The 27,825-nt window shown below is 42.0% G+C and overlaps 1 pseudogene; it reads left to right on the top strand.

Annotated features, from left to right (window-relative positions):
- The first annotated feature begins 338 nt into the window (after positions 1-338).
- LOC118979248 (26S proteasome non-ATPase regulatory subunit 8-like) lies at positions 339-27,825 on the top strand (annotated as a pseudogene).

Below are 27,825 nucleotides of genomic sequence, written 5' to 3'. Positions count from 1 at the left end.
TTCAGGCAAATCATACTGCGCCTTTATGACCAGCCAAATCTGTATTACAATCACTCTTTCAAGACTGCATAAAAGCCCGGGCTGGTGTAGCTCAGTGGATTGAGCGCGGGCCTGCGAACCACAGGATCGCGGTTTGATTCCCAGTCAGGGCACATGCCTGGGTTGCAGGCCAGTTCCCAGCAGGGGACTCACAAGAGGCAACCGTACATTGATATTTCTCTCCTTCTCTCCTCCCTTCCCCTCTAAAGATAAATAAATAAAATCTTAAAAAAAAAAAAGACCGCATAAGAACAAAATCAAACAATACATGTATAGGGATGAGAAAGTTTCCTAGTAGTAGGAAGATGGCAGCTGCAACACTGAACTGGGCTGTGGGCTCCTTGAACTTCAGGCTTTCGGTGGTCTCAGGTGTGGTCCTACAGTCTGTGGCCAGCAGCTCAAGGGTGAGTGGACCTGTAAAAGCCTCAACCTTGCAAGTGCGGTGAAGAGCTGGACCATCTCAAGCTAGTTCCACTGGAGCTCAACTTCCTACCAACCACTGGGACCAAACTGACCAAACAGCAGCTCATTATGGCCTGTGGCATACTGGAGATGGGGGCCCAGGGGAGTTCCCTAGACAAGGACATCTTCTCCTCCCAGCACTACATGGCCCAGCTCAAATGCTGCTACTTCAATTACAGGGAGCAGCTCCCTGAGTCAGCATATATGCACCAGCTCTTGGGCCTTAACCTCCTCTTCCTGTTGTCTCAGAACTGGGTGGCTGAGTTCCACAGTGTGCTGGAGCAGCTGTCGGCCAAGGACATCCAGACCAATGTGTGCATCGAGCATCCTGTGTCCCTTGAGCTGTCGGCCAAGGACATCCAGACCAATGTGTGCATCGAGCATCCTGTGTCCCTTGAGCAATACCTAATGGAGGGCAGCTACAACGAGGTGTTCCTGGCCAAAGGCAACATCCCTGCCGACAGCTGTACCTTCTTCATTGGCAACCTGCTGGACACTATCAGAGATGAGATTGCTGGACGCATCAGAAAGGCCTATGAGAAAATCCTCTTCTTCACCCAAAAAGGTGACAGACTACACCAAGAAGCAAGGGTGGGTCCTGGGCCTCAACAACTACTACAGCTTTGCCAGCCAAACAGGTCATCGCATATGTCCGGCAGCTAGAGATGATCATCTGAGCCCAGCAGGCACTGGGGTGGGGCAGGGCTTGCATTATGGAAAGCAGTTGTAGTTCAGGGTTTCCTCCAATAAAGTTGGATGGACATTCTGGAAGAAAAAAAGGAAAAGAAAAGAAAGTTTCCTAGTAGTAGAAGAGGCGGGCAGAGCCGTAAATGTCTCTCTGAAGACGACTAGCCAAAGTCCTACTTTTGTAGTTTGAAAAGAAATTAAAAGGATACCTACTAACACTTTTTTCCCACCCCTTGTGGCAGGTGTCTGAAATGCACCTCACCACCAGTCCCCTTTGGTTTGGAGCCGTGATCCGCTTTACTGCGCGTCATAAATCACATCAGACGTTTATAAAACATGCAGACCTGCATGTTCGACACCCAAGAGATTCGCTAACTCTGGGATGGCCCCCAGGACTTGTTTTATTTTAACCTTTTTATTACAAAAAAGCAGAGAAAAAGTAGAGAAAATAGCGTGAGTCCTCATGTGCCAGTCACTCAGCTTGAACAGTCCTCAGTGTGTGGCCACTCCCCTCTTCCCCACGCGCCATGTGTATTTCTGTCTCCCGTTTCCAGTTCCAGGACCCACTGGGCTTCAGCAGGTCATTGGCCTCAGCTCCCTCCACCGCCCCGTTTTGCGTTTTCCTTTTTCTGGGACTTGACCTATTGCCCTTTCTTGCTTTCAAAATACTGAGATTGGCAGCATCTGGTTTTCCATTTTTTAGGTATCATCTAAGCACTTACAGATCCTGGGAAAGCTAGAAAGTCTTTCTGTGCCAGCCTCATTCCCCATGTTAATGTGAATCGGATCAATTTTTAAACAGTGTCTTCAAAAAACAGTTGAAAGGGGCTCCTTGTAGGCAACGTAAAGAAACTGTTGAAAAGGAATTCTATTTTGGAACAATGTAAAGAAACTCCATAGCTGAAGAGGGAGGCTGCCTCCTGTAGAGGTAGTGTAGGACGTTTTAGCAGAGTTGTTGCTCCTGAGGCGTTCCCTCCACTAGGCACACAACCACAACCTTGGCAGTGGCCCCAAGTTCCCTTGGAGTACTTGCCACAGGGCTAAAATTTAGACTTTGGACGTATAAGAAATATTCCTTAAATACATATGTTTTGCAGAAAAAAACTACTTCAAAAATGACAAATACTTGCAGGGTAAAACCAGGAAAATTACCACTTTCCTCTTCTGAGTCAAGGGAAATTCATGCCCTGCCCCTCCCACAAGACAGTTTTTTAGTCCCTTTTCCCTTGGCCACATAAAAAAAAAAAAAGCTGCAAATTTGAAAGAAAAAAAAAGATTTGTATCTAAGTTCTATGACAGTCTACCTAACATAAAAGTCATTGAGAGTTGTTAAATGACAAACACTGTTACTTTAGAATACATTAAAAAGTTCCTAACACTTTCTCTAACATTTTTCCACTTTCAGGAAGATTCTTACTACTCTGTAATTCTTCAGTTTGATGACAATACACATACATATCATTGCTAATCATTTCAAACTTCATATCAAAATTTAGGTTTTAGGATTATTTTTAATAGAAAGTATGCCCTGTGATTATATGTTCATAATATCTTATTTTATGAGGTAGATGGTGAGTATATTAATGTCTGTTGTGTTATTCTCTATGCTGTTTGGTAGATGTAATTTTTAATCGAACTCCACCATCACTTTGTGCCTTACCTTGGAGATACACCCTTTCGTCTCTTTTTCTAGAATTAACACCTCACTCTTTTGTGCCCCCGCAACACCTAATATATAAGTTATTTACAGCCGCTATACCAACTTCTTGCATTTAACATTTCTTGTGACTATCTTCACTATTTTTTAGTTCTTTGAAGACAAAAAGCATGTCTTTTCCCCCCAGTCCTAAACATTCTATAAATGTTCATTGTATAAATGATAGAATGAACAATACATTCACAAATTTTAGAACTTTGAGATGTTTCTCTTCTCAATGAAATAGGGAACTTTAATATAACAAATTACTGAGTTTCCTGATAAGTGTTCATAAATTAGTCTCTCTTTGCTTGCAAGGGACAAAAATGTTGTCTACAAAGAGAAAGCAAGCTTTTAAAGACAATAATACCTATAGTACAGTAATCATCTTTTTCAATAATTCTAATTTATTAGCAATGAGTGTTTGGCCCAGCCATCTTAGTAGAAGAAATGTATTTAAGTCTCTAAGCCAGTGACTCCCAAAAGCTTGCTTCTGCATTCATTTTCTTATTTCACCTTAGTAACAGAACCCAAATTTGTTCAATTTAGAATAACTCCTGCCCCCCACCCCACTGCAGCCATGCATTCTGGCAAAAGAGGAATAACAGAAATTTTCTTCAAGGAGAAGAAGTGGGCCCTGCTTTCTTCCCTCTCAGTATCTGGAACATCAATAGGGTGGGGGAACCTAGCCACCATCTGACCCAGGAGACAAGAGGGCCCCACGGGAATGGAGGAGAGATGACCTGGGGGGAGTTTAGGTCCCTGATGACTTTGTAGAACCTCCAACCCACCTGAAATTTCAACTTCCAGACTTCTTTTATGGAGAATGAAACCTTATTTATTTAGTCTATTATTACGTATTATTTTTTGTTTTACTCACTGTAGCCGAACCTAAACATAACCATTGCTCTCACCCTTAAACCTCATTTTAGGGTCATGCTCCTTCTTAGTTGATGCATGTGATGTTAGAGAATTATACCAATTCCATAACCATGCAATCCCCTTAAAATTGAAATTCTTTATCTGGACCCATCATACCTGAAAGGACAGGTGATACAGGAAAGCGGTACAAGAATTGCAGTCACTGTTTTATCTTAATCACCATGGCTAACAGGTTTGTTTTGGTTCAACAATCTTTTTACTGAAAGGAGAGTTTGAATATTATACATTCATTTATTTCAGGACTCTGCTGTAGTGACTGGTGAATGAACCTAATACAGAAATGGCAAAATTTTATTTTATAAATCTGGGCTTGCAATGCTTATTTCCCCCCAAGACTTGTTCCTACGAGTTCTGAAAGGCTGCTTACCGACTATCCAGTGGAAAGTCTGTGTATTCGTTACAATGAGCTGGTGTGATTTATGAGATACAGCCCAAACCTAACTGTTCTTAGAAATTAATTCAGAAGGGTGAGTTTCCCCTTTCCCACCCCTCCCCTAAGACATAAATTTCAGCTACTTTCACGACTTTTCTGCTCACTGATTCTTACAATCACTTTAAATCACCAAGTTCAGCCTCCATGGGACACTTAGAAAGGAAAGCCTTGGAGAAAAGGCATGTGGCCGGCCGCCTCTCCCTTTCCTGCTGACTTCCTCCTCCACTCAGTAGCTGCTTTTTTCAGAGTCTCTGGTTGGAGCTCCGGGAGGGGATAGTTGGGACCGGCAGGTGTTTAAAGCTGACCCTTTGTCTTGTGGGAACGTGTGCGAGTTCCTCTGAGGCGCTTGTCCCCATCAAGCTGCAACTCCTCCAACAACTTCTGTGACTCGGGCCGTGTCTCCTGTTCCTCTGGCTGCCACTTCTCCCGTAGCCTCAGATTTTTTTTTTAAATATCCACACTGTGTAGTTTTTTTCTATTAGAACTCATCTGATAGCTCAAGCAGTTCCCTTGGGGTGGTGTCAGGAAGACCTCCGGACTGGCTTTTTGCCCCTTTTGTGGTTTGTGGGATGCATTGCACATCCTTTGTCCTGACAAACCCTGGTCCCAGAACCTGTGGGTAAATCCTCTCTGATAACAAGAGCCTGCCAGGCCGTCTAGATTTTCCTGGGTGGAGACATCAGCCCTTCCTACCCCATCCTTCCCACCCTCGTTCCCTGAATGACCCTGTAAGAATGCCCACTCACTCGGCCAGAGGTGAGGGGGCAAGCACCCTCGCCTCATTCGCCCAGGTGAGGTGGGTATAAGATGCACGGCACAGCTTTCTCTAAAGAACGCGCTTCACAAAAGCCGTCTCCCTTTCCATTCCCTGACCCTTGTGGTTTTCAAGAACCAACTAACCGGTGGAAATTCGTCTGACATTTCTGCTTGGTGATCTGGTACTTGGCTCCGAAAAACCATACCTGTTAGGTTGGAGTGCTTCTGTAGGAAATTCCTATGCACCCTCTGTAACCTTGGTTACAGTGTCAGGGTTCAAATAGCCAAGACTTTTCAGAGACATGTTTAACCAAGAGAAAATTAACACAGTTTTCCAGTACATTATGCTTTAAAAACTAAAATTCTCATTAGGACAATAGCAATACTAACTGGTCATAATAAACACAAAGTAGCCACTTTTTTAGAATTTTATTTAGATAAAATTGCGCACTCTCTTTTTTGTCTGGCAGCTGAGCTGCATTTGGGGATTAATGACATATTTCATAAGCTGTCTAGCAAAATCAGTAGAAGTCTTGATGAGCTCGAACATAGGTAAGTGAACATATTTCTCCAAAGAAAATATGAAGCATATGGCCTGACATCTGATTTGGCGACAGGACGGATATTTGAGATCGGGACTTTCCAGAGGAAGGCAGCATATGGTCACTCTGGGCATAAGTGGGCAGCTTGGGAGAAGGCTCTGGGGCGGGAGAGGACTGAGCCAGAGAAAGCATGACCGCGTGCGCTGAGACTCAGCGATTGTCTAATGTCATCAGCACTGACTGCAGAGCGTTAAAAATAGCGCTGAGATAGAAAAGCCAACCGAGAGCCCCTGAAGAGTTCCCCGCCCACTCGCCTCTCTCTGGTGTGACTGATACTAACAGCCTGCAGCAACAGCCCGGCAGGGAGGTTGCCGAAGTGGGTGATGATGGACCTTGAGGCGACGGCAGACTCAGGGGCAGCAAAGCCGCTGGGCCCTAGGCAGCGGACGCTGCTGCGGAGGTACGGATTGACTTCCTCTAAACTCCCAGCTGATGACAGATACCAGCATTGAAACGATTTCATTAGATGGTGCATGTGTTCCTCAAATAGAAGAGAAAACCAAAACATGCGTTTTTCCTTTTTCTAAAGAAAAATAATATTGTTAACCAAAAGAGAAAACCGATTACAATAAGTGCATTCTTGTGGGCTTCTGCTGGACTTCTTTTTTTTTAAAGATTTTATTTATTTATCTTTAGAGGGGAAGGGAAGGAGGGAGGGAGAGAAATATCAGTGTATGGTTGCTTCTCGTGTGTCCCCTGCTGGAAACTTGGCCCGCAACCCAGGCATGTGCCCTGACTGGGAATCGAACCACGATCCTTTGGTTCAGAAGTCCAGTTCAGAGGACTGGACTTCTTTCTATACAAAGTATAAATTCCTAAACATCTATAGTTAAAATAAGGAGTACAATAGTAGCATGAGACTTCATGGGACAAACAGAAATAAACTGTTAAAGTCAGGGGACTTCTTGAGGAAGGACTTGTTGAGATTGACCATCAGAAACCTATTCAGGGAGGTAGGAATTTGTAGAGGCTGAGTAGCCAGGTGACGGTGACAAAGCAGATGATGACAGCTCTGGGGGTGGGGTGGGAGGGTGAGAAACCAGAGTCCTGGGCTGCTGGGCACTTGAAAAGGCAGGATGCAGTGGTTAATCTCCTATATCCACAGTAAAGACAGTGGGAACTTGATAGNGACTTGTTGAGATTGACCATCAGAAACCTATTCAGGGAGGTAGGAATTTGTAGAGGCTGAGTAGCCAGGTGACGGTGACAAAGCAGATGATGACAGCTCTGGGGGTGGGGTGGGAGGGTGAGAAACCAGAGTCCAAGTTGGCTGCTGGGCACTTGAAAAGGCAGGATGCAGTGGTTAATCTCCTATATCCACAGTAAAGACAGTGGGAACTTGATAGGGGCAGATAATCCAAAAAAGAACTACAAAGCTTAAAAAATAGATCTCAGTGTTTAGCCTCACTAGTAATCAATAGAACCATGAGATATCTCTTTGTTTATTGACTTAATAAAGATTAAACAAAAGGAAAACAAGAACAAAAAAAGCAAGATAAGTCAATAAAGATGAAAAAGAATGATGATTCTCAATGTTGTTGACAGTGGAAGTATGCAGTTTCATAGATGACCAGCAGGAGAACAAAAGACAAGACTTTTCTGGGAAGCGATTTGGCAAAACATAACAAAAGTCTCAAAAATGAGCATAGCTTCAGGTGTAAAACTTCTGTCCAAGACATATGTATCACTTGAATAGTGTCATTTATAAAAGCTGAAAATGTCTAAAAGTCCACTGAGGATAGGTTATGATACCTCCACATACACTGTGAGAGTCTGACTCTTTTAAAATTATACCTTCTGTGCATCTACATGAGAAGAAACTTGCAATACTTATAATAAAGCAAGGTCTGAAATAGTAGGTATAGTGTGACCCCTAATTTAAAAAAACCCTGTAGATATAGACATGCATGCTTACAAAAAAGAACACCAAAATGTTCACAGGGGCCGAATTATGGGTGCTTATTGCTGTTCATCTTCTTGTCTCTTCCATTTTCATTAGTAAAGGTGTGCTACTTACATAATGATATTCCAATAACCATTCTATGGACAGGAGTACCCTCACTGAAGGTCTTCTCTCCAAAGAACGAAAGATCCAAATGCAGGAGTATGAGGATGTCGTGAAGGTGAAGTTGAATGGCAGGTGCATATGCTCAGGAGGGGTGTCTATCAGAGAAACAACGCAGGATTTTTTATATATGCTCCAAAAATGAATGGGGGTGGGTGGGTAAAGTGTCATTTCCTTTTTTAAATTTTTTTTACTTTAAAATTCTTCGTCTGTGGAAATAAGCATTTGCAAATTTTAGGGGGATGAGATGGGACGGGATGGGATGGGGAAATTCGAAGATGTTCTGGTAGCAACTTCACTTTTAAGTGATTTATATTCTGTCCATGTTTGCTTACCTCATTATCAAGGGGAAATGGTTCATGAGAGTCTCAACTATCAGAAATATCTCAGGATTTTAAAATTACAGTTAGAATCATTATTACGATGCTTTGCAGCATCTTTCATAACATTAAAAGGTTTCACTAACCTCAAATAGGGTCCATATAACCCCATGAGCCATATTAAACAACTATAATTCATAGAATCATTGTTAAACACAGGTTTCCAAACTGCTTACGCACAAACGTGTCTGTGTCATTCAAGGCTCTTAGTAGCACCAGCAGTGGAGACCAACTCTTGCTGATTTAAGCAGAACAATTTGAAGAAAAAGATATTGGTTTACACTTGCATAAATGTCTTTAGGGGATATTGTGCGGCTCACAGACATGCTGGGAGAGCTGAAAAACTAGGCTTGAACATAAGCAGCAGGAATAAACCACCCACAGAACTGATCTGATAAGAAAATTGGCTGGAGTAACCAACGATCCTGGTTTTTCCTGGGACTGAGTGACTTCCAGAGATTTGGAACTTTCCATGCTGACACCGGGAAAGTGTTGGGCAAATTGTCTCAAGGTTGTCACCTTACATTGGTTGTCACCTTACATCGGTTGCCATGGACATCAAGCTCTAGACAACACACTTTACCCTTTGGCCACTTCTGCTTGCAGTAACATCTACGGCCTCTAGGAGACAGGGAAAGAGAAAGGCAGAGGGAGGGAGAAATAGCTATTGCTTGTATCCAGCAATGAGTTGAAGGTCCAGCAGAGATGTATGAATGAAAAGCCTAGGTCACATGCCTGTACTCTAGCTGCAAGGGAGGCAGAGAAAGTATCGACATCTTCCACTTCCATTAGGGGAAAGACCTTTGCTTGCCACCGAGATTTTTTAAGTGAGGAATTCTCTAGATACAGGGAAGCCATTCAGGTGGCCCAAATAATAATCAATTTCCACTACAGCAATTTTATAATATTATTTAAGAAAGCTAAAGCAACTATTCCTCTGATGAATGGTGGTTTCTTTGATTTAAAATTAAGTTTTGAAAGTCAGATTAACAGATGGCTACTGTATAATATTATCTTAATCATTTGGCCACAAAATAGTTCATGCCTATTGTAAACTTTACAACTGTATGAGCATAATCTTACACTTAGGTTCTAAAAACTTGAACTCTTCTAACTGTTGTTCATCATACAGCATTGTTCCATTTCCACTATTTACCCAAGAAAAACATTCTCTCTTTGGTTTTTAATGTTTCTGCAGGAGACAAGTAGTTATACAAAGGCTATATTGTATGCCAAGAAGAAATGGATTATAATGGAAATCTTCTACCTGAGACAAACCTTAAGAACAGTAATGGACAAGGTGTTCTGCACAACTCTTAAGCATTCACGTTCTTACATTTATTGTGGTCAAGTGATTCAAATGGATGCTCATGGATTTTTTCTGTTCATTTCTCTAACAGAGAGATCTGAAACAAAACCATTAAGATTTTTTGTTTTGCTTTTATATACTGAACTATGAAATGGGAATGTCTGTAATTAATCAAAGACACAATTTCTACTGGCAGATGGTAAAGAACAAAACAATGGAATAAGAACTCTGGTCTTCCCACAATGCAATGAGGTCTTGGGCATGTCACTTAGACATTCTCACATCCCAGTTTCCTCCATCTACAAACAATAGTAATACCTGCATTATCTATTTCCAACTATCTATGGGAAAGCATAGAACAGTAAATGCAAAGTGCTATTATTAAGTTACATCTTGCAGCATTTAACACTAAAGTTGTAGACTGTAGAGTGCTTCTTTTGATTTCATCTGGAAAATATGTCTCTGAAAATCAATTTAAAAGTATAGACACTAATAGACAAGCCCTCTTAAGTTTGTGGTTATCTTCTGTATGACAAATTTTTAAGTGGTAATTATTAATGCGGTTTTCTTGCACTTACTGTTTCCCAGACTCCGTTCTTTCAAAAGTTTTCTCAGTTATAGTTGTAGTCCCTAAAGTCCTGGGGATGCTCTTCTGAAGCATTTTGTTTTTTTAAACCTAAGCCATCCAAGATAAGATTCTGTACTGGAGACAAACATTAATACATGGAATAGAAAGCAGTACAATTGTCCTACTTAAAATAATTGTTGCCTATTGGAGGTATAGATTATAAATTCAATTTATAATGAGAGGGGACAAATGGAGAAAAAGAGACTGTTGAAAGAGATTTACTTGACAAATATACCATATCTACTCTGTGAAATGACCAAGTGCCTAAGGACTAGAAAAGTACTCACATACCTCTGATGAAGAGGCTTCTTTGTTTCCCCGATCTCTGGCCCTTTAAATAGTGTCTGGATAATCTCATATTGACTCTCTGGAGCTGTGAATTTTTAGATTAAAGACTGCTGATGTAGGATGGTCATGCGACTAATTGAAACACCAGGAATACAAGCAAGCAGGCGACACATTCTGGCAGCTTCTGACTGTGGGCTCTTCGGGGGGGGAAAACTATCTCAAGCTCTCTTCTTTACAAAAGTTCTTTCTATATCTCGACCTTCCCTGTCTAACCCTAAATAGAATTCCTTTCTATTTTTAATCCCCTTTCAACATGGTAAAAGCTGAATTGACACACGAGTTTTTGTCTTTTATCCATCAACACTTGAGTTGAAGACAACTACGCTGCCAGTTAATCTCAAGTGGGATAAACCCTCCTGACTCTTTTCTTACACCTACTCTGAGTGTCTTTATCAAAAAGTTTGGTTTAGGGTAAATTATCTGATGTAGAAGAGGTGGTGCTGCTTGTTTTTCTGGGTGACTTTGAGTGAACTCTCAGGTTCTTTTCCTACAGAATGTAATACAGTTAGTAAAGAACAATGTTATTTCCCTGGCTAGTATTGCTCAGTGGATTGAGCACCAGCCTGCAAACCAAGGGGTCACCAGTTTGATTCCCAGTCTAGGGCACACACCTGGGTTGCAGGCCAGGTCCCCAGTAGGGGGTGCAAGAGAGGCAACCACACATTGATGTTTCTCTCCCTCTCTTTCTCTCTCGCTTCCTCTCTATAAATAAATAAATAAATTTTTTTAAAGAAAGAAAGAACTATGTTATCTGTCTTGCCCATAATCAGTACTAAAAAAATGTCTTCGTTTGATTTCTTGATGGATAGGCAGAGCTTAGATTCATAGTACTGAGTAAAGCAGATCTTATTTGTCAAGTTAAATATCTAACTCAGGCCCTGGCTGGTGTAGCTCAGTGGATTGAGCGTGGGCCTGGGAACCACACCATCGAGGTTCAATTCCCAGTCAGGGCACATGCCTGGGTTGCAGGCCAGTTCCCAGCAGGGAACTCACGAGAGGCAACCATACATTGATATTTCTCTCCTTCTCGCCTTCCCTTCCCTTCTAAAGATAAATAAATAAAATCTTAATAAATAAATATCTAACTCAGGATTGTTTCTATTTTAATTATGACATAAAGCAATTTGACTTTGTTCTTCATGAGACTAAAACATGCAAAATCCTACACATTAATAATGTTTAAAATGTAAAGGATGCCACATCACGTCCTGAATTATAAAGATGTATACAAAATAATCCCTCGCTGTCCCCCAGCATTAATAAACATACTCTCAAAATCAAAAATATTAAAATTAAAAAGAAAAAGAAAGAATTCCTGATATCAAGGGTCTTACAGACTAGTAATGACTTACTATAACTTCTGACACATTTTAAAAGATTCCATTCCAAAGACATTTATGAGTATTCACCATGTACAAGGCATGGTAAATCATTATTATTATTATTATTGCAGTGTTCTAAATGATGACTCTAAAAAATTTCAGATTATCAGTGAACTTTTTGTCCTCATTTTTAAAAAGTCAGGAAGTTCTACATGAGCTGTTAAAAGACAACTACTTTCAATTGTACATGATTTTCTTCGTACGTACTGCCACACTCTAAATAGCCTTCTGGCGTTGCTGGGTCACGTTCTTTAAACTGTAGGCATTCTCTCTTGCCTTTTCTCACACTGCCACAACCAAACACATAACGTGCACCACCCGTTCCCATTCCTCATCCTCACCGTAGAGTGATTCAATAAATATGTAGTGTTTATATTATAATGAGTACATGTGCTTTCAGAACAGGCGACATACTCAACTATGATCATTTTTCATCATTTCCTGCAAAAAAGTTTTGCTCTCCTTGGAGATGATCATTGTTGCCTGTGCGTTTAGTTAATTTTCTAATTCCTAATTCAATCAAACTCTCTTTCAGTTTAAATTTATTAACCTATTCCATCAATTTCACCTTCCTAAATAGGATCTGACTTGACAAACATATTGGAGATTCCTTTTTCTTGTCTCCTAGGATAGATCTCCTGTTTGGATGGAATACAACCTTCAGTAACTTCATGGGAAAGGATGCACGGGAAGGGGATTTTTTGAGAGCTTGCATGTCTGAAAATGTCTTTTTTACCTCCATTTGCTTACCGAGTATAAAATTCTAGGTTGGAAATCATTTTCCTTCAGAATTCTGCCATTTCACCATTGCTTTCTACCTTCCAGTATTGCCACTGAGGAGTCAAAAAAAACCCATTCTGATTCTTGATCCCTCGCATGAGGCTTCTTTTTTTCTCTTTGGGCATTTGTAGGGTCTTCTCTTTGTCTCCAGTGTCTGACATTGCACAGCAATGTGTCTGGGCGTGGCTGTTTCTTCATTCTTAGTGATACGTGCCCGTGGAGATTTTCCAATCTGAAAACTCACAAGCTTCAGATCTGAGCAATTTTCATAAATTATCTTGTTGGTGCTTTCCCAACTGTTTTCTTTGCTCTCTCTGTCTGGAATTCCCGTTATTCAGATGCAGCTGTTCTCTGGATCATCTTCTTCCTCTTCTCTTATTTTCTGCACTCAGTCTTTTTGCTCTACTCTCTGGAAGATTTCCTCTGCTGAGTTTTCCAGCTCTTTTGTTGAGTTTTCATTTATGCTACCATAATTTTAATTCCAAAGAATATTTTTGCTATCTGAATATTGTTCTTATATTGCATCTTGCTTCATGAATATAGTATCTTCTCTTGTTTTTAAGGTTTTTCTCTTTGCCTAGTTGCTATTTCCTCAATTTCTCTTTCTTGCATTTATTCATTTTTGTTTTTATCTTTTTTTCCCATAGGATTTCTCCAATTTTCTTTCATCATTTATTTGTTTCGGTTTTTAATAGGAATCTTCAACTTTCTGACACTCAGTTGTTGGGTTGCTCGTATTTAACAGTAAGACACTAAAAGCCGATTGAAAGACCTGAGCACAAGTCACCGCTGAGATTTAACATGAAGTGATATGGCTGGGTCGTTTCTGGAAGAATCCCTGAGTTGCTATACTTGGCTTTCTTTGTGGACTGGTCTGATCTCCAGAGAAAAATCTTTCAGTCTCCTGCCCTAGAATTGCCTAGGCCTCACTGCCAGTGTCTTGGCGTCAACTGAAAACTGCAACTGGAAACAACCTAGGTGACAGGAATTTTCCATACAACATTGTTCCAGCCAGAATAACTGTGAGTCGATAGTGTGACACCCCTTGGATCCACAGGTTGTGTCTTGCGTCCATCCTCTCACCCAGCAGCGGTTAGTGCTGATCTTAGTCGGTGACTCGGCCACTAAGAGCTCTGTGACATGGCCAGCTCTGGGACCACGCTGTACTGAGGTGTCAGGCTGGATCGTGGTCCTACAGGATGAGGTAAATGCTCTAGAAACCTTTGACTAATATAACGTATGCTTTCTCCTCTCCGGGAACCGAGAAAATGGAAATGCAGGTTATGCCTCCCACAATGTAACGAAAGGGCCGTTGCACAAAGTGTTTATTTCCTGTCCCCAAGACTTTGGGCTCTGTTAGTTTAGCAGTTTCAATCATTGAGGTAAGAAGACATCTACCAGGGAGATAAGAAGGTTGTGCAGTAAACAAGGAGAAATGTCTTTCCGTCGGAAAATAAAGGGTGACAGTTTAGGGGAGAAGACAGGACCGCAGACAGCAGTTTGCAAGTCTCTGGGTATCACATGTGAAGGTGGAAGAGTAGACTAACGCTCAGAAAGAGAGCGCAGACGGAGCAGCCAGCCAAAGACTGCGCCCTGGGAAATCCCGCAGTCAGAGTCCAGAAGGAATGAGAACAGGCTGATGCAATCATAGTGAAAGTCAGTGAGGCCTTTCTAGTGTTAAAAGGTATTTGGCTAGTAGCCCCTGACTCGGCCTCTCCCAAAGGCTGCCTAAAACACAGAAAAAGACACAGAAAAATGGCAAAATGCATTCCAGTGCACAGCATAAAGAATGGCAGGCTGCTTATAGCCAAAGGAATTGCCTCAATTTATGAGGCTGATGGAGTTGGATCCAGGGAACAAGGGTGGTCTACGCATACCCTGCTTCATGATCCAGAGCAGACCCTCAGCTCTGAAAGGTAGAACATCTGAGCACCCCTCCCCCACTTCATGGACCCCAGCTTGCTGGCTCAGAAAGCCGGGGTGCAGAGCGAGCGGCAGACCGAGCAACTGGTCCTCTGTTACCTCCAAAACCCGCAATCCCACTTTTTGGTTGTAGGAGCCTGGAGGGTATCATCTTTCTGTGTGTATCGGAAGACTGTGACCTCCAAAATTCTGTGGGGAAGGATGCAATGGGGAGGGAGGCACAGGTATGTGGACGGGCAGCTCTGTCCCTGCAACAGTCTGCAGGCAGAGTGCTGGGCACAGCGCTTGCTGAGCGAGAGCGGATCATGAGATCCATTGGTTTGGTTTCTCGGAGAACCAGTCAGTTCCTCCTGCCCGAGCACTGACATCAGGACCACCACGTCATTGCAGTATAGCAGAGTGTCATAAGGAAAAACACTGGGGATTACTCTGGACGTGAGCACACCAATCTGACCTCTAGTTGGAGATCTGAGAGGGCAGCAGAGATCTGTATTTCCTGCCTGGGCATATGATGGGTGTATTAAATGTATATGGAAAAATAAAGAAGGGAGAAGACTGTCCAGACTGATCAGAGAAGTCTTCATAATTCCCTTCCAATCCAGTGCTATGAAAAGCTATCGCACACTCATGTGCTTTATGTCCTCAGGTTAACGTTCCTGGCTCTGTCTCCAGAACCTCCCAGCCAGGGCCAATCTCGTCCGACAATCTTCAAAAAAGATCCAGTTCTTGAGTCTCCCTGCCTCACAGATTTCATGTTTCGGATTACCGTGTTCTTCTCCAGGCTGTTCGGCCAGGCTCCTAGACTTGGGCTCCCCTCCCACCCACAGATGGTGGCCAGCCGACACACAACTTGCCCTAAATCCTTGGAACCTGGTCCATGTCAGACACCCAAGCCTTCTTCTTGCCCAAGAGAGATACAAAAAATGATATAGACAAAGGAAAAGGAGCATAATTCAGATGACTCCGAAAACAGACTTCTCTCAAAGAAATTTTCATATAGAAAATTGTGGAGGACTTATGGCCTGTACAAAACAGAATCAGAAGGATGAAAGAAAAAGAGATGAGATAAAACACAAACTGGAAATTATAAGTATGCCAGAGAGGTAATCCAGAAGGCTTTGAACAGAAGAAACAGTAAATGAAAGACAAATTGAATAAAAAATGTCTGAATGTAAAAGAAGACTTGAAATTAGAGAAAGATACAACACAAAATTAATGGGAAAAGACCCACAGTGGGACGTATCCTGGGGAAAAAATAGGGTAACAGGGGTTTTATGAGCATTCAGGCAGACTAGAACAGAGTACTTATAAATGACCAAAAACACATAGTCCTTGTGTAAAGCTTAACTGTCACCGAGTTTGTAACAAAGTTTAGAGGGATAAAGTTTGAAATTCAGCCCTGGCTGGCGTAGCTCAGTTGATTGAGCAGGGGCCTGCAAAACAAAGGATCACAGTTCGATTCCCAATCAGAGTATATGCCTGGGTTGTGGGCCAGTTCCGAGCAGGGGACACATGAGAAGCAACCATACATTGATATTTCTCTCCTTCTCTCCTTCCCTTCCCCTCTAAAGACAAATAAATAAAATCTTTTTTAAAAAGTTTGAAATCCAAGCTATTGTTCAAATGTGAATCAATGTGTTTATGTGTGATGGGAAAAGAAAACCAGAAGAGGCTTCAGAATAAAAATACCATTTGTGTTCTCTTTTTTAAAGAAATCATGAGTATATGTTCAACTAAGAAAGAAATCAAAACAAAATCATTCATTCATTCATTCATTCATTCAGTTATCAGGTATTTATCAAGTCACCGCTACATGTGCTAAACATTGGAAATGCAACAGGGAACAAGATTATTGCCCTGGAGTTAGTGGGAAATAAAGAAAATTAAATAACTATAATCAAGTGTGTGCCATGAAACATATAATAGGGGCAACTGGCCTATTTTAGGGTCCAAGAGATAGACCAGAAGACACATTTTAGTCCTGACCTAAGACATTACTAGGAATTAGGCAAACAGAAAGTGGAGAGAGAGTGTTTTAGTCAAAGTGAAGAGCTCCTATCGGCCTCAGGAGCAAACGAGACCATTTGAAAAATAGAAATATGTTCACTGGAGTTTAGAGATCGGGCTAGAAAGGTGGTCGGGAGTGTAATCATGGCTGTAGCCATATTAAGAGGGCTAGTTCTTATCCTAAAGGTAAGTCAAGGGGTATTACAGAAGAGGTCAACAGGAAAGAGGTGACCAGGTTTGAGTTCCAGAAAACAAATGTTTTTCTACGTAGATAATGGATTGGCCTGTTACATAGATAAGCAGGTGGATTCAAAAGGTATTTACCAAAACAAACAAACAAAAAGATATTTAGGAGTACCGACAGTTCATTTTTAGAAACAGGAGGAAAAATGGTAGGTATGGAAGCAGATATGGGGTAGGTAGATGTGCCAATGCCAGGGAAATGTAACAAAAATTTAAAATTAAGCAGAAGAGTTAAAAGACAAAGTTGAAGAAATCTCCCAGAGAGTGCAAAAAAAAAGAAAGGAAAATGAGAGATTAAAAAAATAAAATAAAATTCAAGCCGACTTGAGGTCCAACACCCCAATTTAGAAAGAAATGAAAAAGAAAAAACATATAGGAAATTACTGAAGCATTTATCCAACAACGTCTCCTAGAGCTAAAGGACAGGTTCTAGGACCCAACTGCACCCATAGCACAACAAACGAAAAGGGCCCACGTTGAGGCACATCCCTGTGGGATTTCAGAGCTGGGGTTACGACAAGATTGGGAGAGCCCTTAGAAAGACAGAAAATGGCCCGTGCAAAGGGTTAATGACCAGGATATCTTCAGAGCTTGCCACAGCAATAATGAAAGCTAGAAAACAATAACACAAGACCAATATGAGGCGGGAAATTACTTCCGTGTATTCTTTCCCAGGAAGCTGCTGGAGAATGTGTCGCCAAAAAGAAGGAAGCAACCAGACGGCACTCTCACACTGGGTGGCTGAAGAGAGAGCCTCTTAAAGGGACTACTCAGACAGTGGGGCACTCTGGGCCTAGTAACACCCCCAGGCCTGCGGGGGCAAGTGGAGAGAGCGATTCAAGGCCAGGTGACAATGTCCACAGGCCAGGAGCTGTGGCTTCAGGTAGAGGGGAGGAGTCGGCGGGATAAATGCCCCACCCTCGCTTGCCTCCCTCCTCCAGATCTCATGCTGTGCCCCCCACTGTGTGAAGCCAACCAAAGGCCACGTCAGCCTCTTGGGAAGGCACGCAGCAGAGTGGTACAGGGAGAGGGGGAGTCGAGGGGGCAAGTGGGGTGACTGGAATATGTACATCCGAATATGTACATCTGGCAGAGAGGGAGATACAGGATGCAGGAAATCCTGCAGGTTCAGGAAAACACCAAGGCAGAGGGATTTCCCACCTTGAAGGTAAGCAGTCCTAGACAACTGCTCTCTGGCAGAGTCCAGATCGGAAGCAGACCGTGGAGAGTTGGGGCGGGGGCGAATATGTCAAAATAGAAATGCAGGAAGGAAAGAAAGGAGGTTGCAAGGGAGGGAGGGCCGGAGGAAAGAAGGAAGGAAAGCAGTGGATTACCTGATACATTTCATGTCCTGAAAGAATATTTACATTCTTCCTAAGAGCTGGGAGAGTAATTTATCACAGTCATGTAGCAAACAAAGCAAAGGAGTCAGGCAACTATTTATTAAGGAAAAATACAAAGTAGCACCAGGAAGGAAAAAATACTTAGCTCGACTGTGGGTGGTTTGCATATACAAGGTATGATAACAAATTTTGTGTATTCATCTAGCAATGGAATGGAGATGTGGGAATGGACAAGGAAAGTGCAAGTACACCCGTGCCTATGAATATGTGGGTGGTAAACAGTAGCAAATAGGTAATGATTAACACTGACATATTAGGAAATAACAGTATAGCATGTTTTTAGAAATATGAGTCTAAATACCAGAGCAGCGAGTCAAAAGATGAAAAAGAGGCGGTAGCTGCTGGGGAATGAAGGGAGGGGGCGTTCTTGGGGGAGACACGGGGCCCGCCCGAGACTGCATTTTTCATTATAATACTCTGGGGTTTTCCACCTACGTGCAGTTATGTGATAAAATTTGAATTGAGTGAAAACCCCAACAAACTGTTGATTTTTCTTTTGTTAAGATAAAGCAAAATGAAAACATGGGCAATTCTTTTATACTGGTATGGGGCAATACACAGAACCTTGTTGATTGCTATCTTCTTCCAGTTCTGCGACTTCCAAGCGTTTTGTTCCCTGAGCTCCAGTTCCCTCAATCTGATTAAATGAGGATTCTTTACCGCCTTCAAAGAAGAAGGAAGAACTAATAAAAAATGATTGCTAAGTATAAAGAGGCCTGAAAAGGTGAGAATCTAGGGCAAGTCTTTTGGATGAAATTTGTTCCTATCTCATGAAAACATGAGAAATGAAAAAGAATTCTAAAATGTGGGGATTTTCTTCAGAAATTTTTTTCCTCGAGATAATTTTTTGATTCAACAAATACATTCTGCAAATGCTATCAAGTAGAGCAACAACCAGAGTGGTCCTCCAATACATCCTCGTAGCCAGTGAATTCAGTATTCAAGACAAAGCCTGTCTAAACTAAAATATGACAAAATTAGTAGAATAATAAAAGCTAACAACAAGCAGTTGCTAAGTGACAAGGCTCATGCTGAGCCCTTTAATTTGAATTCTCGCAGTGATCCTATGAGTTAGGTGGACTATTTCCCGGTTCTGCATATGGGAAAACGTGTTAAGGGATAAGTCATTTGTTCAAGGAAGGGGCAGTCTGGATTGAAACTCAGATACGTCTCGCTCAAAAGCTCAAACCCTTGTCAACTTCCAGTGTATTTTGAGCAAAACGAAAAATGACAAGGTTGTGGGGGTGGGAGCGGGGAAAGATCAGAAGTCACTCTGGCTGCCCAGTTACATGGCAGGGGTATAGGCGTGGCAGAGAGAATGACTGAGGACCGACTGGAACTATGAATAAGTGGTGCTCCCTCAGGAGAGAATGCCAGAATAACGCTCCCGTGAACACGACCAGAACCAAGCAGCGTGCGCGGAGGATAATTCCCCACACAGGTGTTGAGTGGCCTCTGAGCTGGGTGGGTAGTGGGAGTGTAAAGGTTTACATGTATGCAATGTAATGTACCGTGTGGGGCAAATGCAGGTGTACAGTTGTTCAGATGGAAAATAATACAATAATGAATAAGTAATAAGACAAAAGTAAACTCTGTTTTACGTACTCACAACTGGAAACCTACCTTTGCCCACCCCTGCACTTAGCAATGAAGAATGTGTTAGAGAATCACTACCAAATCCAAGGCCATTTGCTATCCTGAGCACATTCAGTGATCAGCTTCTTGGAAGAAATGAATTGCTATACTGCGACATTTTCAATAGAGGGCACCAGTGGTCAAGATAGTTTTGAACTTCAAGTTATCCAAATAGCTAATCGCAGCTTTCAGAACTGTATAGTCATGATTTTATTTTATTCTCTTTACGTGTGCTCTCTTTTTATTGAGATACAATTGATATTGTATTCATTTTTGGTGTACTGCATAATGCTTTGATAAATGTATATATTACAAAATGATTACCACAATACAGTTGTGCAAATTACCACAAGTTAGTTGACATCCATCATCTTCCACAGTTAGACATTTTTTTCTTGTAATAAGAACTATTTAAAATTTTTTATTTATTGAATTCATTAGGATGATATTGATTAATAAAATTATATAGGTTTCAGGTGTATGAATCTGTAATACATCATCTGTACATTGAATTGTGTGTTCAGTATAGTCGTGACTTAAAAACCCTACCAAGTGTTCCAAAGCCATGAACAACAACAACAAAAAAAGAGAGGTTTGATATATAAATATTGGCAAGATCACTAAGGTCAATATTCCAGATGCTTACACGATAGAAGATTTTGTGTATCTCTGTGATTCCATTCATAAAATAATTACCAGAACTTACTTGCAAGTCTCTCGCAGGGCCACCAGGAAATGCCGGTTTGGCACCTAGCACTTATGAGAGAGAAATGGCTTAAGGCAGTAGAATAAACCTTGAGCCAAAAACCAAAAGGCTCAAATTCAACAGCGCCTACCCCTCTCTCCCTACCCGCTGCCTTTTGTTAAGTATGTGGCTTGGGGGGAAATTACTCCATCTCAGTTTCCATACCTCTAAAATGCTGTCATTTCTCCCTTGCTTATATGTGAAAAGGTGTTGCAGGGTGTTATAAATCCATCAGGTACCAATAACATGTAAAAAGGGAAGCTGTTAGAAAGAGAAGCACTGTTGACGGCTGGTTTCCTGCAAAGCTGGGATGGCGTGCGCAGTCCAGAGCCTCCTCTTGGAAGGGCGTAGGGTTACCCTTAACCGAGCACGGCGTCTTAGGAGCTGCCCATCAGCGATGCTTATTTCTCCGTGGCCTGTTATTACCATGAAGGCATGGGAGAATTGCTTTTTGCCACAGTCTTCGAAGACCAAGCTGAGGTGGAGAGGGAACATGTTAAAACATCTAAGAAAATGTGAGGGTAAAATCTGCCTTCCGGTGATTGAGGGGCTGATAGAGATCCCTGGGGGACAGGCTTGCGAGCTCCAAGTCGGTGCACAGTCGGAGAACGAGTTAAGCAAGCTCCTGCGCGACCCGAAGACCAGGGCCACCGCCAGCAGGGGAGCTGTGGTGGGGCTTCCTGGGAAAGAACCTGGACAAAAGCAGAGACGGAACACAGGCCGTCTGGAACTCCAGCTCCCACCACTGGGAATGAGAAAAGCAGGCCCGGAGGGAAGACGCATTTGAAAAGCCTGCTGACGGATCAGGGTAAAAGGCTTAGCATCTTCACGCAAGGAAATCAAGTAGTAGCTCCCCAAATCAGCTCCTTAAGAATCTCAGTTTTCTCCATTTGAGAGACGGTGCTTTCCTTCATCCTTGTGTGAACAAATGAATCTGGCTGTGCGTTATTTTTTTAAAGATTTTATTCATCTTTAGAGGGGAAAGGAAGGAGAAAAGGAGAGAAATATCAATGTACGGTTGCCTCTCATGCGTCCTGGGAATGCATGAGGCCAGTACTGGGAACTGGCCTGCAACCCAGGTATGCACCCTGACTGGGAATCGAACTGTGATCCTTTGCTTCACAGGCCTGTACTCAATCCACTGAGCTTACACCAGCCAGGGCTGGTTGTGCATTATTTAAAAAAGGAAAGAGAAGTTTCTGAAATTTAACAGAATGACTTCTTTTAATGCTTTCAGAGAAGTCGAAGCTCTTATGGAGCACTTGAATCAATCCACCAAATATTAAACATCCAAGTGTATGGAAGTAAAATTTGAGTGCTGTCCCCCCTCCTAAAAGTGCTAACCAGTGTGGAAATCAAAAACTCCCTGAATAAAACAGTTGGAAAATAACTTATTGCTTATCCTAATACCAAATACTAAGGGTAGGAAATAAGTTGTCCAGAAGAACAGAGGTAAAAAACAAACAAACAACAACAACAAAAAATTTGGACTAAGGAGGTATCTTTATGGTTCTAAAACTGGAGACTCATTCTGGGGGACTGAGGATGCATAACGTTTAGGTGAACCAACAAATTCAGATGGAGAAAGGGTCTGAGCCAGATCCCTGTGGCACGGACCCATGCGACTTCGCTGGCTGGTGGCCCGCACCAAGTCAATCACATTCTCTCTCTCAGAAATTCTGACCTGGGATTCGAAACAGGCAGGTTAGTCTCTAAGCAGGGCTGGAGCTGGGACACGTAAAATCAGAGCGGCAGCCGGGCAGAGAAATGGGAGGAGCTGATGTGCAGAGAGAAGAAGCGAGAGAGAAGCCCTGATCTCCTGGCTCCACAGCCTGCGACATCCTTCCGGCGCCTCTCACGGCACTGTTGTCCTGGACTTCTGTGACAAAGCTCCGTATCCTTATCATAATTACCCTCTGTGCCTAAATCGCCTCAGGTTGGTTGCTATGACTTAGAGCCAATATACCTTATTGGAGGCCAGCACCATTGTGAAAATAGGAAGGAATGTGATGAAGAGACAGGCTTGACCTCAGCAGATCATTCTCTATACAGTTTCCTTTTCCTTGGGAAAGGAAAAACATAAGGCGAGGCTCCTTCCTTAACAAGCATACGGTTAGTGGGGCAAGAGAAACAGCATGCCAGAAGAGCAATTATCCCTCCCCATGCTGATATCAAGGATGCTTCAGGCGAAGGCTGTAAGTGAGCCCTGGGTGGTGTGGCTCAGTGGGCTGGGCATCCTCCCGCAAACCCTGAGGTCAGAACACACGCCTGGGTTACAGGCCAGGTCCCCGGTTAGGGCTGTGCAAGAGGCAACCAGTGGATGTTTCTCTCATATATTGATGTTTCTCTCCCTCTCTTTCTCCCTTCCTTCCCCTCTCTCAAAAAATAAATAAATAGAATCTTTAAAACCCATTCAAAAAAGAATATAAGCAATATTGTCATACCAAAAAAGGAGTCACAAGTCAGTCACTCATACCCACAGGAGAAGGTCTTAATTTCTGGAGATCAGTCTGGCAATATTCTTAAAATGAATATACTCTTTTTGACAAATGGGAGCTATCAAGTCCTTACTATGTGTCAGGGACTATCCTAGGTACTGGAGATATAGTACCAAGCAAGAAAGGCAAATTTTCTGCCCTTGGGGAACTCACTCTGAGGGCAGGAGAAGGAGAAGTATAAATAATAAATCAATGACAACACAGCACATAATTTCTAGGAATTTAACACAGTAAATAATCAGACAGATGTACATAGATGTAAACCTGAGGATACTGACACATTGTGTGACTTACAATATTGAAAAACTGGGAGCAACCTAAATGTCCAATAATAAGGGATTGATTACATAAATTATAGTATATCCAAATAACGGGGTACTATATTTTAAAAGTATTTTATTTTTTAAATATTTTATTTATTTATTTTTAGAGAGAGGGGAAGGGAAGGGGGGAGAGAAAGATCAATGTATGCTTGACTCTCATGTGTCCCCTACTGGGGACCTGGCCTGCAACCCAGGCATGTGCCCTGACTGGGAATCAAACCGGCAACCCTTTGCTTCACAGGCCTATGCTCAATCCACTGAGCTACACCAGCCAGGGCTTAAAAAGTATTTTAAAATAGCGATAGCTAATGATCATTTTGCTTACCATGTGCAAGATACGGTATTGTTCTAGTGTTTTATGTGTGGTCATTTATTTACTAAATACAGAAATCTGAAGCAGGTATTTCATCATCATCTTTGTTTTACTGATAAGGAAATTATGGCATAGAGGAGTTAAGTAACTTACCTGAAGTCATGTAGCTAAGAAGTGGGAGAGGTGGGATTTGAACCCAGAGAAGAGTTTCCCTCTAGACACATGATGCTCTTAATGGACACCATTTCTGGAGACAAATTCCAACACAGGAAAATACTCATACTAGAATTTTTTAGCTAAAACGTGCAAGATATTGATCTAATTTGATACACAATTTTAAAATTAAATTAGGTATATATTTGTGCCCTAACAAAGGGTTTGAAGGAGATATTCCAAAACATTAATATATTATTGTTACTGAACAGCAGGATGAGAGATTTTTATTTCCTTCTATATCTGTTTTATGTTTCCAAAACTGTTTTGCACTGAACCTGAATTACTTGGTAAAAGGGACAACATTTGTGTTGAGGCCTAAAGAATGAAGAGAAATTAAAAATTGATGGAAAGGTAAATGGGAAAAGATACTCATTTGCTACCATAATCCCTATAGTGAATCAAAAACCAGGAAGAAGTCTAGTTTCCAGAAGTTGCTTCCTCCAAGATGATTTTTAAGAAGAATGTCAATGATGGCCATTTAGGGCATTTTATTTGTCATTTTTACAAGGTGAAATTGAAACCAAGAGAAGAAAGGTTGCATGATCACAAAAGTTCATGACAGAGCCAACAAGAGCTAAGAAAACAATTACGTATCATTCAAGGCAGGTGTGCTTAAAGTGCTGCGAGAGGCATTTACTGTATTTTAAGCCATTACAAAAGTGGGAAGAATAATTGCCTGCAGATGGGTCAGTTGACCTTAGTTGAGAAGAATGGTAGAAATTCCATAGGCAGAGATGGGAGGCAAAGGGTGTGTGTTAAGCACTCCATCAGGTGTGAACACGGAAAACCACGGCATCTGTTAAAGCTGATGCTACTGCACAGAGGACTATGAATCCCGGGCTCCCTGCTGGGAATATATACCCTCAGTTTCTTCCCCCTATTCAGCTCCAAGAGCTGAAAACTAGGCTAACAACCCCCCCTACAGGAGATTTCAAAGCCTTTCAGATGTCTTTCCAGGACCACCTGAGCTGTCCAAGAGGAAAGACCTAAGGGTAGCAGCACTGGGGGTTCCCTACCATGGTGAGCCAAAGCAACTCACTCTACAGCAGTTTTCACAATCGACAAGCATTACTCATGGGGTCAGAGTTCACAATCAACTTTTTTAGTCGTTCAAAACAGATGAGCAAAGATCACAGTTATCTGAGGAAAGCCTCTAAGAAATATGTAAAAGTAACCTGGAGGAAACAAAGACTATGTGGCCTGGCCTGGTGGCTCAGTTGGTTGGAGCACCATCCCAAACACCAAAAGGTTGCAGGTTCGATTCTCAGTCAAGACACATACCTAAGGCTGCAGGTTCAATCCCCAGTTGGGGCACAGTCTTAGGTTGCAGGTTCAATCCCCCCATTGGAATGTATATGGGAGGCAAGTGATCAATGTTTCTCAGTCACGTTGATTTTTGTCTCTATTTCTCTCTTTCTCCCCCCTTCTTTCTTTAAAATCAGTTAAAACATATCCTCTGGCAAGGATTTTTTTTAAAGACTATGTAGAGAGAAGAATACTCTAAAAAGAAAATCCTCATTAATATTCACAAAGCAAGTACATATGCCATATAAAAAACATTCATGATACCAACAAGCAAATAAAACAAAACCCACAATATCAGTTCTTGTAAATTAACACTTTGAGAATCTAAATGAAGATTTTAATATCTGGCAGATGATGCCGTGGAAACTTAAGTAAAGCAAAGTGCAAAAAGCGGAGATAGGGAAGGGGGCGAGGGAGAAGGAATTAAAGGGCTAATCAGGGTGGGCCAGCATCCAAATCAGTGGAGTACCAGAAAGCAAGAACAGAAAACACGAAAGGGAGAAACTAATCAATGAATATATTCAAATTGAATTGAAAGATGTGAGGATCCAGATTGAAAAGACTTAGGTAGTATGCAGTGCGATGGATAAAAATAGACCCATAGGAAGACACATCACAAAAGTCCAGAAACCTGGACAACGAAAACTTGTAGCTTCCAGAGGCAAAATCAGGACATAAAATATGGACCATGAATTAGGATAATTTTGGACTTTGGGGGTAGGCAGAATTCTAACTGCAAGATTCCCTGTTCCTTGTGTACAAGCGTGCGATGGATATGATGGATTTCACTTCATTCCTACTAAAACTGCCCATTTTACCTTCAAACCTTATACAAAACTATTTTTTTTTCTTTAGAGATATGTATATCTGCCCTGGCCAGGTAGCCCACTTGGTTAGGGCGTCATCCCAATACGCCAAGGTTGTGGGTTTGATCCCTGGTCAGGGCACATACAAGAATCAACAATGAATGACTAGGTAAGTGGGAGAACAAATCAATCTCTCTCTCTCTCCCCCACTCCCACTTTCTCTCTCTCTCTCTCAAATCAATTTTAAAAAGCCAGAGCCATGTACATCCTTGATGAAAACAAACAATAAAAAAAGGAGGCAGTGAAAGAGTTCTCTACAAATTAGATATAAATGACTTTTGGAGAGGACAACTCCTGACTACCATCTGACCACAAGAAAGCTGTCTTCGTGTTAGTATCTATTTTTAAAAGCAAAGACGTTTTACTGTACGTTTTTGAGCAGAGGAGACATGTTGTCATGGCAAGCGGAGATGGAAAGAAGTGGATTGAAAATATCTTAGGAAACACACTCAGTAGAACTCGGTGACCAATTGCCAGGTAGATGGGGGCGGTGATGACATGGAAGCCAGAAGGAGAGAGGGAAGAGTCAAGGACGGTTCCCTGGCTTCTGCCTCAGAGTGTCTGGGTGGATGATGGTACCATTTTCTGAACGAAAAAATAAAAGGCATAGAAGAGGAGTAGAATTGGACAGACAGCAAAGAATTTTGATTTGAGACATGATCGAATAAAGCACCTGTGGGACACCCAGGCAGAGAAGGCAATTGGCACCCAGGTGTATAGAACAAGGGTTCCCCCAAGAGAAATTTGGACCAGAAGAAGAGAACTGGGAATGTAACAACACAAATAAGCTGATTAGGGGCTGGGGGGCGGGAGATTGCTTTCCTGGGAACGGACCTGCTGCTGAACCCACGCAGGGAGGTGAGGCTTCCAATGGCTGTGGGGAGAATGAGGATTTTAAGTTAGAGAAGCTGAAAAGTGCTCAATTACTCTGAGGGTACATGAAGGGTTAGGAGTGACTGAGAGACCCTGTAGCTGGTAGCATTTGGGAAAGGCTTCAAAAATGTTCAATTAGGAATCGAAAGTTATCTGTTGCATGGTATGCCTTGTAACTTCATGTTTTCCTTCTCATGACATCTTCAGTAAAAACTAGCTTTTCTTCTCAGTATTTTGTAAAGTGGATTTGTTTTTTTGGGGGGTGTGACAGGAAATGAACTGTGTCTCAAGGTTTGTATAGGACGAGACCATCGTGACATGTCTATAGTCAGAGCATTTGCAGATGTCCCAGTGAAAAGTAAAGCCAAGCAGTACCCAGAGGTCACTGTGGTTACACAGGAAGGTCTCTGATCATCTCAATTCTCTTTTTTTTAAAAAAAAAACCATTTTGTTGTTTTTCCTCTGTTCCTCCACTTCTGCTTTTTTTCTTTTATATTTTAAATAGTGAGATATAATTCACATATAAGATTACAGTCATGTACTGCTTAGTGGTGGGGATATGTTCTGAGCCAGCGGACTTTTCCTATAAACTTGTAAGACTAAAGTTTTTTTCAATGTTATTATATTGACTCGAAGTGACAGAAGGTGGTGGCAGTAAAAAATAGAAAGCAAAGTGTGGATCTGTCAGACCTACTTCAGAATATCTTAGAGGCAAATACATCAGGAGCTGGGAACATTGGGCTCTGGAAAGGGAAGGAGAAGCCTGGAGAACAGAGGAAGAAGGAAGATTTACCTTTCGTGGGATACCCTAAAACACCTTTCGACTTTTATAGCTCCGAGAGTTCACGGGTGATGGGACCCTTGTTCACCCTAAGGCAGGAAGCAAATGAGACTGACCTCCAGGGTGTCCTGAAGATTCTCTGCAATGATGACGACACCATCTCCCCAGCCTTCACCGTGACATAG

This window comes from Sturnira hondurensis, unplaced genomic scaffold (assembly GCF_014824575.4).
Source record: "Sturnira hondurensis isolate 20B ecotype Veracruz unplaced genomic scaffold, ASM1482457v3 Scaffold0022215, whole genome shotgun sequence".
Taxonomy (NCBI): domain Eukaryota; kingdom Metazoa; phylum Chordata; class Mammalia; order Chiroptera; family Phyllostomidae; genus Sturnira; species Sturnira hondurensis.
This window is presented reverse-complemented; position numbering and strand designations above follow the sequence as displayed.